Raw genomic sequence first — 11,715 nt, forward strand, 5'->3', positions numbered from 1 at the left:
CTCTATTCATGCAACAGATTTCCTCTAAAGTGTAGCTTCTTAAAACAACCTTCTAATTGTGTTCATGACTTTGTAAATTAGGATTTTTTTAAAGATTTATTTATTTATTTGAGAGAAAGCAGGGTAGGGAGGGGCGGAGAGAGGGAAAGACAGTCTTAAGCAGAATCTGCGCTACATGGGGCTGGATCTCACGACCCGGAGAACAGGACCTGAGCTGAAACCAAGAGCTGGACACTTAACTGACTGCATCAAGCAGGTGCCGGGGGAAATTAGGGTATTTGTAAAGACCTTAGGCAGGTCTCACTCACGGAACTGAAGCAATTGCAATCATATTTTAGCTTGGTTTGTCATTATCTGATCAGCTAGACTGGACATTGGAAATAACTCATCCATAAGGCGGCAACTGATGCTGGCTATCAGCAGGCGTGTCTCCAAGTGGCTGCTTCATGTGGCTTGGACGCCAGCTGATTTCCTTCTTCAGAAATCTGTTGTTCTCTCAGCTTCCATTGTGTGCTGAATTTATATTAAGCCTTTGGAATATGTCTTCACTATCATGTTCTTTTAAGTTAAACATTTAAGGAAACCTAACGTAGTTGCAGAAATGTATGTAGATCTTCCAAATCAATGCATTTTGCTAAGTGAAAACACCCATGTAACTGGTACCTAGGTCAATATGGAACATAAGCAATAGCACAGAGGACCTCAGGGGAAGGGAGGGAAAACTGCATGGGAAGAAATCAGAGAGGGAGACAAACTGTGACAGACTCTGAACTCTGGGAAACAAAATGAGGGTTGTGGATAGGGAGGGGGTGGGGGGATGAGGTAACTGGGTGATGGGCATTAAGGAGGGCGCGTGATGTGATGAATGTGGGATATTGTATAAGACTGATGAATGATTGACTCCGTGAGGCAGTGAGGACGGCGGCGGTGAGAGGATGAACAACAAGTTCGACGCATTGAAAGACGATGACAGTGGGGACCATGATCAGAATGAAGAAAACAGCACACAGAAAGATGGTGAGAAGGAAAAAATGGAGCGAGACAAGAATCAGGGCAGCAGTAAGAGGAAGGCTGTTGTGCCTGGACCAGCAGAGCATCCCCTGCAGTACAACTATACTTTCTGGTACTCCGGAAGGACCCCTGGCGGTCCCACCAGCTCACAGAGCTATGAACAGAATATCAAACAGATTGGCACCTTTGCCTCCGTGGAGCAGTTCTGGAGGTTTTATAGCCACATGGTACATCCCGGGGACCTGACAGGCCACAGTGACTTCCATCTCTTCAAAGAAGGAATTAAACCCATGTGGGAGGATGATGCAAATAAAAATGGTGGCAGGTGGATTATTCGGCTACGGAAGGGCTTGGCGTCCCGTTGCTGGGAGAATCTTATCCTGGCCATGTTGGGGGAACAGTTCATGGTTGGGGAGGAGATCTGTGGGGCTGTGGTCTCTGTCCGGTTTCGGGAGGACATTATTTCAATATGGAATAAGACTGCCACTGACCAAGCAACCAGTGCTTAATCTACCTCCGAACACAATTATGGAGTACAAAACCCACACCGACAGCATCAAAATGCCAGGCAGGCTGGGCCCCCAAAGGCTCCTTTTTCAAAACCTCTGGAAGCCGCAGTTGAATGTGCCATGACCCTCTCCCTCTCTGGATGGCACCATCATTGAAGCTGGCATCCCCGGAGTCTCTTGTTCTGTTAGCGTGCTACCTGGAAGATCCTTCTGTCCTGGACAAGAGGAATTGGAAGAGCATTTTATGTTTTAAGAACAGGCTGACACGCAGCAGCTACAACAACAGCTGAGATCATTTAATAAATGGTGCTAAACTAAAAAAAAAAAAAAGACTGATGAATGATTGAGCACTACACCAAAAACTAATGTTGTACTATTCGTTGGCTAATTGTATTTAAATTAAAAAAAGAAAGAAAGAAAACATTAGCAGCACTGCAGAAGTCTCCAATTTCAGTATCTCCTGAGAAGCCACTGCACTCTCCTGACTTCACACACCATGGATTAATTTTGTTTGCTTCTGAATTAATCTTAATGTAATCACTCAGTATGTACTCTGAGTCTGGCTCTTTTTGCTCGAAGTTGTGTTTTTGAGAGCCAATCATGCTGCAACATTTGTGATTAATCTCTTTGTTATATTATCACACAGTATGAAATGCCATAATTTAATTCTCTATTGTTAATCTACAATTTTTTTTTCAGTTTTTGGCTTTTATCAATAGGAACTCTAAAACTCATTTATGAATTCTACTAGTTTATCTGTGCATTCCTTTGAGTTTTCTACCTATACAGTTTGTTCGTGAATAGTGATTTTTATAATCATTTTATGAAGCTTTCCATTAAACATATGAAAACAGAAATGCATTTACTTAGACTACTTATACCACAAATCTGGTGAGCACATTTTACATATAGATACTTCACTAAACCTTCCCTCAGAAATGTTATATCAGTGTATGTTTCTAACAGTCATGAGTAACTTCTTTGCCATAGTTTTTCTGCTACTATATATTTTTCCATGTTAACCTTTGCCAATCTCTTATCCAAGAATAAAACTTTAAAAAATTGTATTGATTATTGGAGATTTGCGTTGTAAATTTGTTATACATTTGCATTGGAATTTTTTGGTGAAGTGATTTGTTATTTGATCATTTTTCTTTTCACATAAGTTATGAATTAAGATTGTACTTGATATATAAGAAATCTGGCATAGAGTGATGCAAAGAGGTAAGGATTGATACTGTGACTCTACAATTATGACATTCTTAACATGTGGCTTTCCTCTAATAATTGTCACTTTCCGGTGTAAGATGGCTATTCTACCTCCAGCAGCAAAAAGGAGAGGGGGGTGAAGGCTTATACCAGCTACACTGCTCCCAGTTGAAAGGTATTTCTGGAAGCTTTGTCCAATAACCTCGGCTTCTAGCTCATTGTTCAGAACTAGGTCATGTAGTGACCCCTTGCCACTCTGGAACAGAAAATGTAGCTATAGACAGCATTCTTGCCACTTCAAACAAAATCTGAGTTCTGTTCATAAGGGATTATGGAAGAGTGGATTGCAGAGACAGCAGCAAAATCTTGCTGTGTATGCCGGTTTGGTTCCCTAACATCGATATGCATCTTCTCATACATAGATCCTGTTTACCATCATTGCCAGGAAGTGCTCCCTATAAGCCTTTCATGGTCAGGCGACCTACAGTCTAAACGATGTGATATCAGCCGCAGCCACACCCATCAAGTCCTTGCTGTGGTTACCCTGAGGGGTTTGATATTTGTTATTCAAAGGTAACGGCTGTGTTTCCCATTGTCCCCTTTTTTGAATTGGAATTTTAAGTGTAGCCCTGAAAGAACGGTAGAATTCTTGTGGTATGCTGTATGAACTCTACCTTGAACTCTTGCCTCACATCCATTGAGTTCTGGAGTATAAAGGGTGCCACAGAGCTGTCCTGCCTTGAGCAAAAGGGTTAGGCTTTTATACCTGTAACGGTCAGTCTTTAGCTGCTGGCCACCACTCAGTTGCAGGGTTTTCTCCCAAACATCTCTGAGTCCGTTGGCTCTGATTGGCAAACTAGTTGATGAAGGAGGGTGTGGCTGTCAGCCCTTAGCAACCAACAGCACAGAAGTTGGGTGTGGCAAAAGAGACTGAGGCAGGTACCGGTGTCACATAGCTATTCTGACAACTTCCGGTTCTTCTCTTTAAAAAAGTGTTTTTTTTTTTTTAATAGTGTTTTTAAAAAAAAATTATTTATTTTTTTGAGAGTGAGAGAGAGCAAAAGAGAGGATGAGTTGAGGGGAGAGGAAGATGCAGACTTCTTGATGAGCAGGGAGCCCAACGCAGGCTCCGTCCCAGGACTCTGGGATCATGACCTGAGTCAAAGACAGATGCTGAACTGACTGAGCCACCCAGGTGCCCCAGAAAGTCTCATCTTCTCTTTTCTTTGGCTTCTTCAGCCTATGTGTGTGTTGGAGGTGGGTCGTGGAGGGGGTTGTGCTGCTTGCTCCTTTCTTCTATTGCTTCTGCCGAGGAGGGATTAGGAGAGGCTGCCTTTCCTTGGGTTGATCAGCTTTCTAAGACCTCTTCCATGGGTGCAATTTGGGGGACCTAGAGATGGATTTAGGGGTTCAAAAGTCACAAGCTATTGCAGCCAGGCCTGGGATTTTGTTGACTAAGTCAACTCCCAAAAAGCTTTCTGTTTTGCTCCCAGTTTGTGCAAATGGCTGCAGTTAGAATGTTTCATATACATGATGTTTAAGCATGAAGATTTCCTGACTATATTTAATGGCCTCACCACTCAGGCTTTTCCTCTGGGGATATTAATGGGTACTCAAGCTCCTTGGTGATGGAATTTACTGTGCTCTTTTCTGTGCATGTGGAAATGGGAAACAGAGAAGTTAAATGTCTGACATCAGGCTACACACCTGTGTAGACAGCTTTAGTTTTACTTCTTCCGAATCCAACATTGTGACTAAATTGCATCACATCAAAAAGTGATCAAGATATAATTATAATATTAATGGAAGCTTACTTTTGTTGAGTGCTTCTAGTTATTATTCTACAGGCTTTATATAAAGTAATTTCATCCTTCCAAGAAATCGATGAGGAACTTTGTCCAAAAGTCATAGGGTTAAAAGACACTGAGCAGTTTGAGACTATGTATAATATATAGTAGAAAAATATACTTCTTCTAAATAGACTCCCTCATTCCAAGTATCACTTCCTTGGTCTTTAAAATGGGTTTTTTTTTTTTTTCTATAAAAATACTTACTTCCCTTTGACTTTACTCTTAATGCATAAAAGGAAGCTGTGGGGTTGAGGATACTTTTTGTCCTCCCTCTCATCAATTTCAGGCTTTCAAAACTCACTGTAATTAAACACTCCAGCTCTTCCAGCCTGGAGAATGAAGTCTCGTCTTTTTAACCTGGAATTCAACATCTTTCACAGTTGGATTTCCAACCTATCGTTCCATTTTCAAAGTCTCTATCCAAAAAGACTTCTGTCTCTTTATTCCTGCTAGTATCACTTATCTACACTTAAATGCCCTTCTCTCTCCACCTGTCCATCTCCCTCCTCAGCAAAGCCTTTTCTCCTCTTCAGCCACCACTGTACCTTTCTCACCTCTTTTTTTTTTTTTTTTTTTTTTTCTTTTTTCAACCTCTCTCTGAATGTTGGCAGTCCTCAGGGTTCTTTGTCCTGTCCTCTTGTCTGGTGAGGTTTCTTTGGTTGATCCTACCTACTTGTTCTCAACTACTACCTCTAATCAGTGGTTCTTACCTCTGCGTCTCCAGTCCCAACATCTATCTTGAAGAATATTGATTCTTTATTGGAGCTATTGATCTCTCCTGCAGGTACCTCAGACTAAAGGTGTTCAAAGCTGACTTACAAAAAATGGGAGATAGAAAGTTGTTATTTTTAACACTTCAGGGCAATTCTGTTGCCTCAAAAGGAAGAAATCACCAAGAAAGATGAAGAATTTAGAATGAGGGAAATTTAGATTTATGAACATTAAATGTTAGTTTACCATAGGGAAGGTCAATAGACCTATGTAGGTACAAAATTCTTCATATCTTCCCAAGTGTTAGAAGGAGTAACACTATGACTCATTGCTGTTCTGTTTATTTTATTCATTTTGTCCTGATTACAAACATAATAAAATTTTATTACCAAAGAATTGGGAAAAAGAAACTAAAGAAGAGAAAAATACAAATGACTTCAAAGTTCACATCCAGAAATAATAACTAGTCAATTATTAAATTATATTTCATTCCAATCTTTTTCTCTATGTATATATATTTAATCTACCTGTTTGAATGTCATTTATTTACTTAACTATTTAAATTGAGGTAAAACTACCACACTATGAAGTGATTTTTTGCTGTTTTTGCTTAATGTTACATAGGGAATATTTTCATTTCATTAAAATTTCCTGTAATTGCCACTTGCAGTGACTGCAGTGTGTCCCATTGTCTGGATATGCTATAATTTATCTCTTTCTTCTCTCTTTGTTAGTACTTTCGATATTTCCAATTGCATTTCTCTGCTTTTAAAGCCTATCAGACAAGAGGACAGGGCAAAGAACCAAACTCTGAGAACTGTCAGCCCTCAGAGAGAAGCTGAGAAAGGAAACTAAATGATGGAGGAGCTCGCTCTTTGATGATCATCCTTTACCTATACCTTTGATCTTACGTTTGATTTTATTTTCTTCAGAAAAAGTTCTAGAAATTGCTATGACTAGAGTTGGGCTTTTTTTCCTTTTCTTCAACGAAGATTCAGTCTTCTTTATCTAATCTGCCCTGGGATTAATCAGGAAGTAAGCATGGATGGCTTAAATCCAGCAGACTTTTTTACTATAACTTTACTTTGTCAAAAAAAAAAAAAAATTCAATAGCTTTTCTTTGTAAATTACTTGTAAAAAAAAAACCTTGTCTTCGTAAATTGGAGACTTCTCCAAATGCATATGCATCTCCACATGCTCTTTCGTCAGATTCCTCCATAAGGAACACAGTAACTCCCACCTCCCGCCTAGGAGGGATGTTTAGGGTTCTAAAGCATACAAGGCCAGAGAATGGGGCTAGCGTTTCAGGAAGGGACATCATAAATATTCTCCTTGGTCCTCTAAGGGGGATAAAATTATTTAATACACAACCACTTATTTAATGTTTTAGACAGTGCATGATGCGCTGGAGACCTGTACAATTTGGACAAAGGATATAAAGTAGTTTATTTTGGTTTAAGAGTCTTTTCTCCATCACAAGTGGCACTTTGAAACACCTATCAAAATCAACAGACTTGATTCTTTTGAAGGGGGTAATTGGTTGTTATAGCTTGAATGTTTATATGCCCCCCCCTCCACAATTCACATGTTGAAGTCTTTACCCCCAGTGGGACTTATTTGGAGACCGGGCCTCTAAGGAAGTAATTAAGGTTAAATGAGATCATGAAGATGAGACTCCAATCCCATAGGATTAGTGTTTCCTATAAGAAGAGACACCAGCGAGGCTTGTTGTCTCTCTCTTTCACCCCTGGCACAGAGAAAAGGCCATTTGAGGACACAGCGAGAAGTTGTCTGTTTACCAGCTGGGAAGAGAGCTTCAAACTAACAGGAACCCGCTATGCTGCCACCTTCATCTCAGACGTCCTGCTTCCAGAGCTGGGAAGAAAAAAATTTCTATTATTTAAGCCATCTACTCTGTTGTATTTGGTTATGAAAGCCTGAGCAGATTAATAGTTATTAACCTAGTGTTAGACAGAAGCTCAGAGCATAGGGGACACAGAGGTTGACTCACTGAACACCAATGCCAGGATATATGTAAGAATCTAAAAAAAAAAAAAAAAAAACTTGATCTCTGGTGTGTGGAAATAAGATTACTTTAGATAAATGAAACTAACAATAGGTTGTAAGTTTTATCAAGGTTTGTTTGTTTTTTTCCTTTTTTTTTTTTTCCAAACTTAAGTGATTAAATTGTGGAGCTTCTGAAAAAATCAAATTCTTGAACTTCAAGGACAGAGAGTCTAATTTTGGCAACTGGGAGTAGGGTCTCTGTGCTTTATTTTAAGAAAGCAACTCAAGTAATTCTGATGATTAATTGGGTTTTGGAAGCACTAATCTAAGTATTATAGTGCTTACTTTTTATTGCTTTTTAAAGAAAGACATTGCTCATTTTCTGTTCTTAAGATGAGCATAACAATGCATGGTGGTCAAACTGACTCACATCTGAGCCATCGTCTCTTATAATTAAGAAGGAATTTAATAAAATTTTGTGCTCATACTATCTCTTTATCACTTCATTCTTTTTAAATTCTCTTTTTAGGAAACTTGCCTTGAGGCATGACTCATCTTTTATTCAGCTTCAGAAGAAACATTTTAGTCTTTGTTTCATTTCCAGGGTAAGTTTTGATTGCTTTAGAGAATCAAGAAACAATAGATTCATCTTTCCCCCACAGGAATATTTCAGAATAACAGACCCTGATTTCATTTTTAGTCTCTTTTGTGCTATTCTTTGTTCTATTTGTAAAGAAAATTTTCTTCTCCCTCTTATTCCCTTTCCCTCTCCTCACCACCTCCAACATTTTCAGACACTCTAATTTTTATGTGATCTCATTTTTATAATTTGGAATTTGATCAAAGCTTTTAAAAAAAGGAGCAGATGCTTCCTGGAAAATGCTGTTGTATCTTTGTTTTAGAGATTGTTCTATATAAGCATCACAGATTTTTGTATTTTTCTGACTATTTACCCTTGTATATGTCTTAGTTTGATTCAAAATCGACTACAATTGACTCTTGTAATCCTCTTTAAAATACTGTGGGGCTGATGTGGCTTTCTGTTTTATTGAATTGCATGATATAGCTGTGCTTGAAGGGGAAAAAGTAGTTGAATATTGGCAATTCCATGTGATCCAACCTAATAATATACTTGGTGGCTGAATAAATGGAACCTCAGAATAAGTGACTTTGCTCAAGGTTATCCAAATGTAAAAGAAAGAATTAGTTTCAATGTGCTCTTTCCCTAAACTATAGTCGTTTCTCTCTTTTTTTTAATTTTTTAAAAAAGATTTTATTTATTTATTTGATAAAGAGAGACAGCAAGAGAGGGAACACAAGCAGGGGAAGCAGGAGAGAGAGAAGCAGGCTTCCCACCTAGCAGAGAGCCGTATGTGGGGCTGGATCCCAGGACTCTGGCATCATGACCTGAGTGGAAGGCAGACTCTTAACAACTTAGCCACCCAGGCTCCCCAGTTGTTTCTCTTTAAAAAATATGTATATATTTACCAACATATGCAACCTGTTTTCCTTTTTTCCACTAAGTTGGAAACAATAAGATCTTAAATTGTGTTACTTAACTTCTATAGCACATGCATACAGTTCTGATTCATAGAGAGGACACGCTGCATTTTTATTGCTCTACACCAAGCAAGCTATTCCATGTTGCTTTGTAAATAGTCACAGTTTTAAATGAATGTGCCTTTTTAAAGGTGAGAAATAACTGTTATCATTTCTAGAACTTAAGATCACAGTATAAGAAATTTTTAGATGGGATATTTTTGTGTGTTATAATGGAAATGCCTAGTATATAAAGTATAAAGGTGCTAATGTTATTTTATCTATGTGATACCTATTATGTCTAGAAGCTGCTGCAAATAATCACACCAAAAAGGAAGTAGTCATAGGATAAGACCTAAGTCCTGGAAGTTTGTTCTACTAAGATTGCGATTAATGGAAACGTTATTAGAGCTTTTGGAAATACCAAACTGAGGTTCTTGAAGTCATAATTGTTGAAGTAAACTGATTATTTTAATAGTCTGGTTCCTCTTACTTCCTTTTATTCATATCCCTTCTTGTGTAACTCTGCCATGAGCAGGTTGGCCTGCCCCTCCTCTTGACTCATGCTCCATGTGACTCGTTTGGCCAATGGAATAAAGTAGAAGTGATAGTGTGTCAGCTTTGAGCAGAAGACTCATGAAGCCTTGCACATTTCTGCTTATGCACTAGAGAAGTGGTTCTCAACTGGGGGCAATTTTGGCAATATCTGGAAACCTTATTTGTTGTCATAACTTGGGGAATTCTACTGGATCTAGTGAGGAGAGGCCAGGGATTCTACTGAAAAACCTGTAACTCCCCACAAGAAAAAAATTATTCAGTCTAAAATATCAACATTATTGAGGTTCTTTATAGACTCTCTCATCCTGCAAGAAGGACATGCCTAGACTGGCCCTCAGGTCTTAGGAGGAAGATGAAAGACACATGGAATAAAACTAACTTGCAGAAATGTGAGCCACCCCGTCAAGGTAACTGACACTCGGCTTTGTGACTTATGAGATTTAATATAAATGATTTCATATAACTAGGTCTTGAGGTGGTTTGTTAGGCAGCAATAGCTAACTAATACAAGCTAGCAACAAAGAAAAGGTGAATTTTGGGGGGCAAAGTCACAAGTCAGTAGAACATGTTAATCAATTACCAACCAAAAGATAAAAAAATTAAACTATTGCAGTTCTTAATCCCTACCAAGAGAATATATTTTAAAATTTTTTCTGTGAAAAGAAATTCAGAAATTTGAATATTTGTATAATGACTACATTTTATAAGTCAAAGGATAAAGAATAATAGTATATTAACATAAACAAGAACCTCTGTTCTTATTAAACTAAGTAATTACTGTAAAGTATACTGTATAAAATTCAGTTGCATCCATACTAATTAGGTGCCTTCAGGCCCAGGCGTCATGATGAGCACTGTAACTACAGAGAAGAAAATAGCCCTTGCATACAGTAAGCTCCCCATACGGCTGGTATATTCAAAACTTTGTATTCATGTATTTTTAACGAGTGTATCATTGATTTAGGAAGAGCACCTAACTTAAACAATCTATTCTTGGAGCTCCAAATATTAATCTCTGCTTTTTCTGAGTTTTTACCCCTCTCTTCTACTCTCTATTGGTATACTTGGGGCTATTTTTACCTCCTCAGTCAACATGGAAATGTAAAAAAGATGAAAAAAAATACATGTCCACATACAAGTCAGAAGCACTCACACAGGAGCATGGGTACATGTGGAGGTATATGACTAATAATTGAAGATTAGTAAGGCAAAGGCAGTGGGGAAGTGGGATTCAGCCTAGAAAAGAGGAGTAACGGGGCCTCATTCCTCAAGGGTAAGAGGGGGAAAGGTTAGATTTTTCTATCACAAGCACTGGGGAGCAAAGCTAAAGAGACTTATTACTGGCTATTCTCCAATATATATTCCTCTTCCTTGGTCACCCCTTGCCTGTGGATGAACCAGAGTTCCACAATTCCAGAGACTGGAAGTTTCACCGAATGAAAAGATCTTGGAAACCTTATATGGAGATGAGAATATTAAAAAACACTTCATTTGCCATTTGAACTTTTCCTATGAGAAGGTACAACTGGGAACATGTAACACCACATGCAATCCTACATAACTATATTTTTATTGCTTTGTTGAGCCTATATTCTATTTTCACCTGTGACACATCAATACATGCATTTCATGCTATTTTAAGATTTAAACATTTCTCATTAACTTTTCATTTTCAAAATATTCTTTGTCAATAATATAATTAAGTTTGTGATTATTCCTACTGAGGTCTGAAAATATGAAATCTTAGAAATGTTGTTTTTCTCCTTCTATAGTAATCCAGGGTATTTTCATAGCAGCAAGGCAGAATTTCCTGGTAGCATGGTTTCTATGCCTCCCACAACAGAAAGGCTAAAAAAAGGCTTTAAGTAGAGAGACTATGCATTTTTTTCTAATTGTGGCAAATTAAAGTTGGGGTGATGAATAGATCCTAGGGTGAATGCCTTGGATCCTCCCTCTCTTGCTATTTATACTTATTGTAAACATTCTGCAGAAACAGGACAGACTGACACCCACACTTTGAATTCAAGAAGGATGATGCCATACATAAACCAAGAGGGTATGAAAATGTGTATTACTCACATAACAAGGCTTTGTGGGAAAGCAAGGCACAATATAATATAATTTAGGCGGGTCTAAAAATGGCCCAGCAAAGCAGTGAAAGAAAACTGGCTAGAGGTTTTTGTGGTAGTCACAAGGATGTGACTGGGGTCATGATCACACAGGTAGCAGGGCATCCATGGTGTGAATTCCTCTGGCTCCCCAGGAAGGAGCCCCCAGACTTTGCTATCCACTTACTGAGATATAGGCAGAAGGGGCAAGGG

General features: G+C 38.5%; 1 pseudogene; it reads left to right on the forward strand.

Annotated features, from left to right (window-relative positions):
- Window positions 1-910: 910 nt before the first annotated feature.
- On the forward strand, window positions 911-1,705 carry LOC122905571 (annotated as a pseudogene).
- The last annotated feature ends 10,010 nt before the right edge of the window (window positions 1,706-11,715 follow it).

This window comes from Neovison vison, chromosome 4, assembly GCF_020171115.1.
Source record: "Neovison vison isolate M4711 chromosome 4, ASM_NN_V1, whole genome shotgun sequence".
Lineage (NCBI taxonomy): Eukaryota > Metazoa > Chordata > Mammalia > Carnivora > Mustelidae > Neogale > Neogale vison.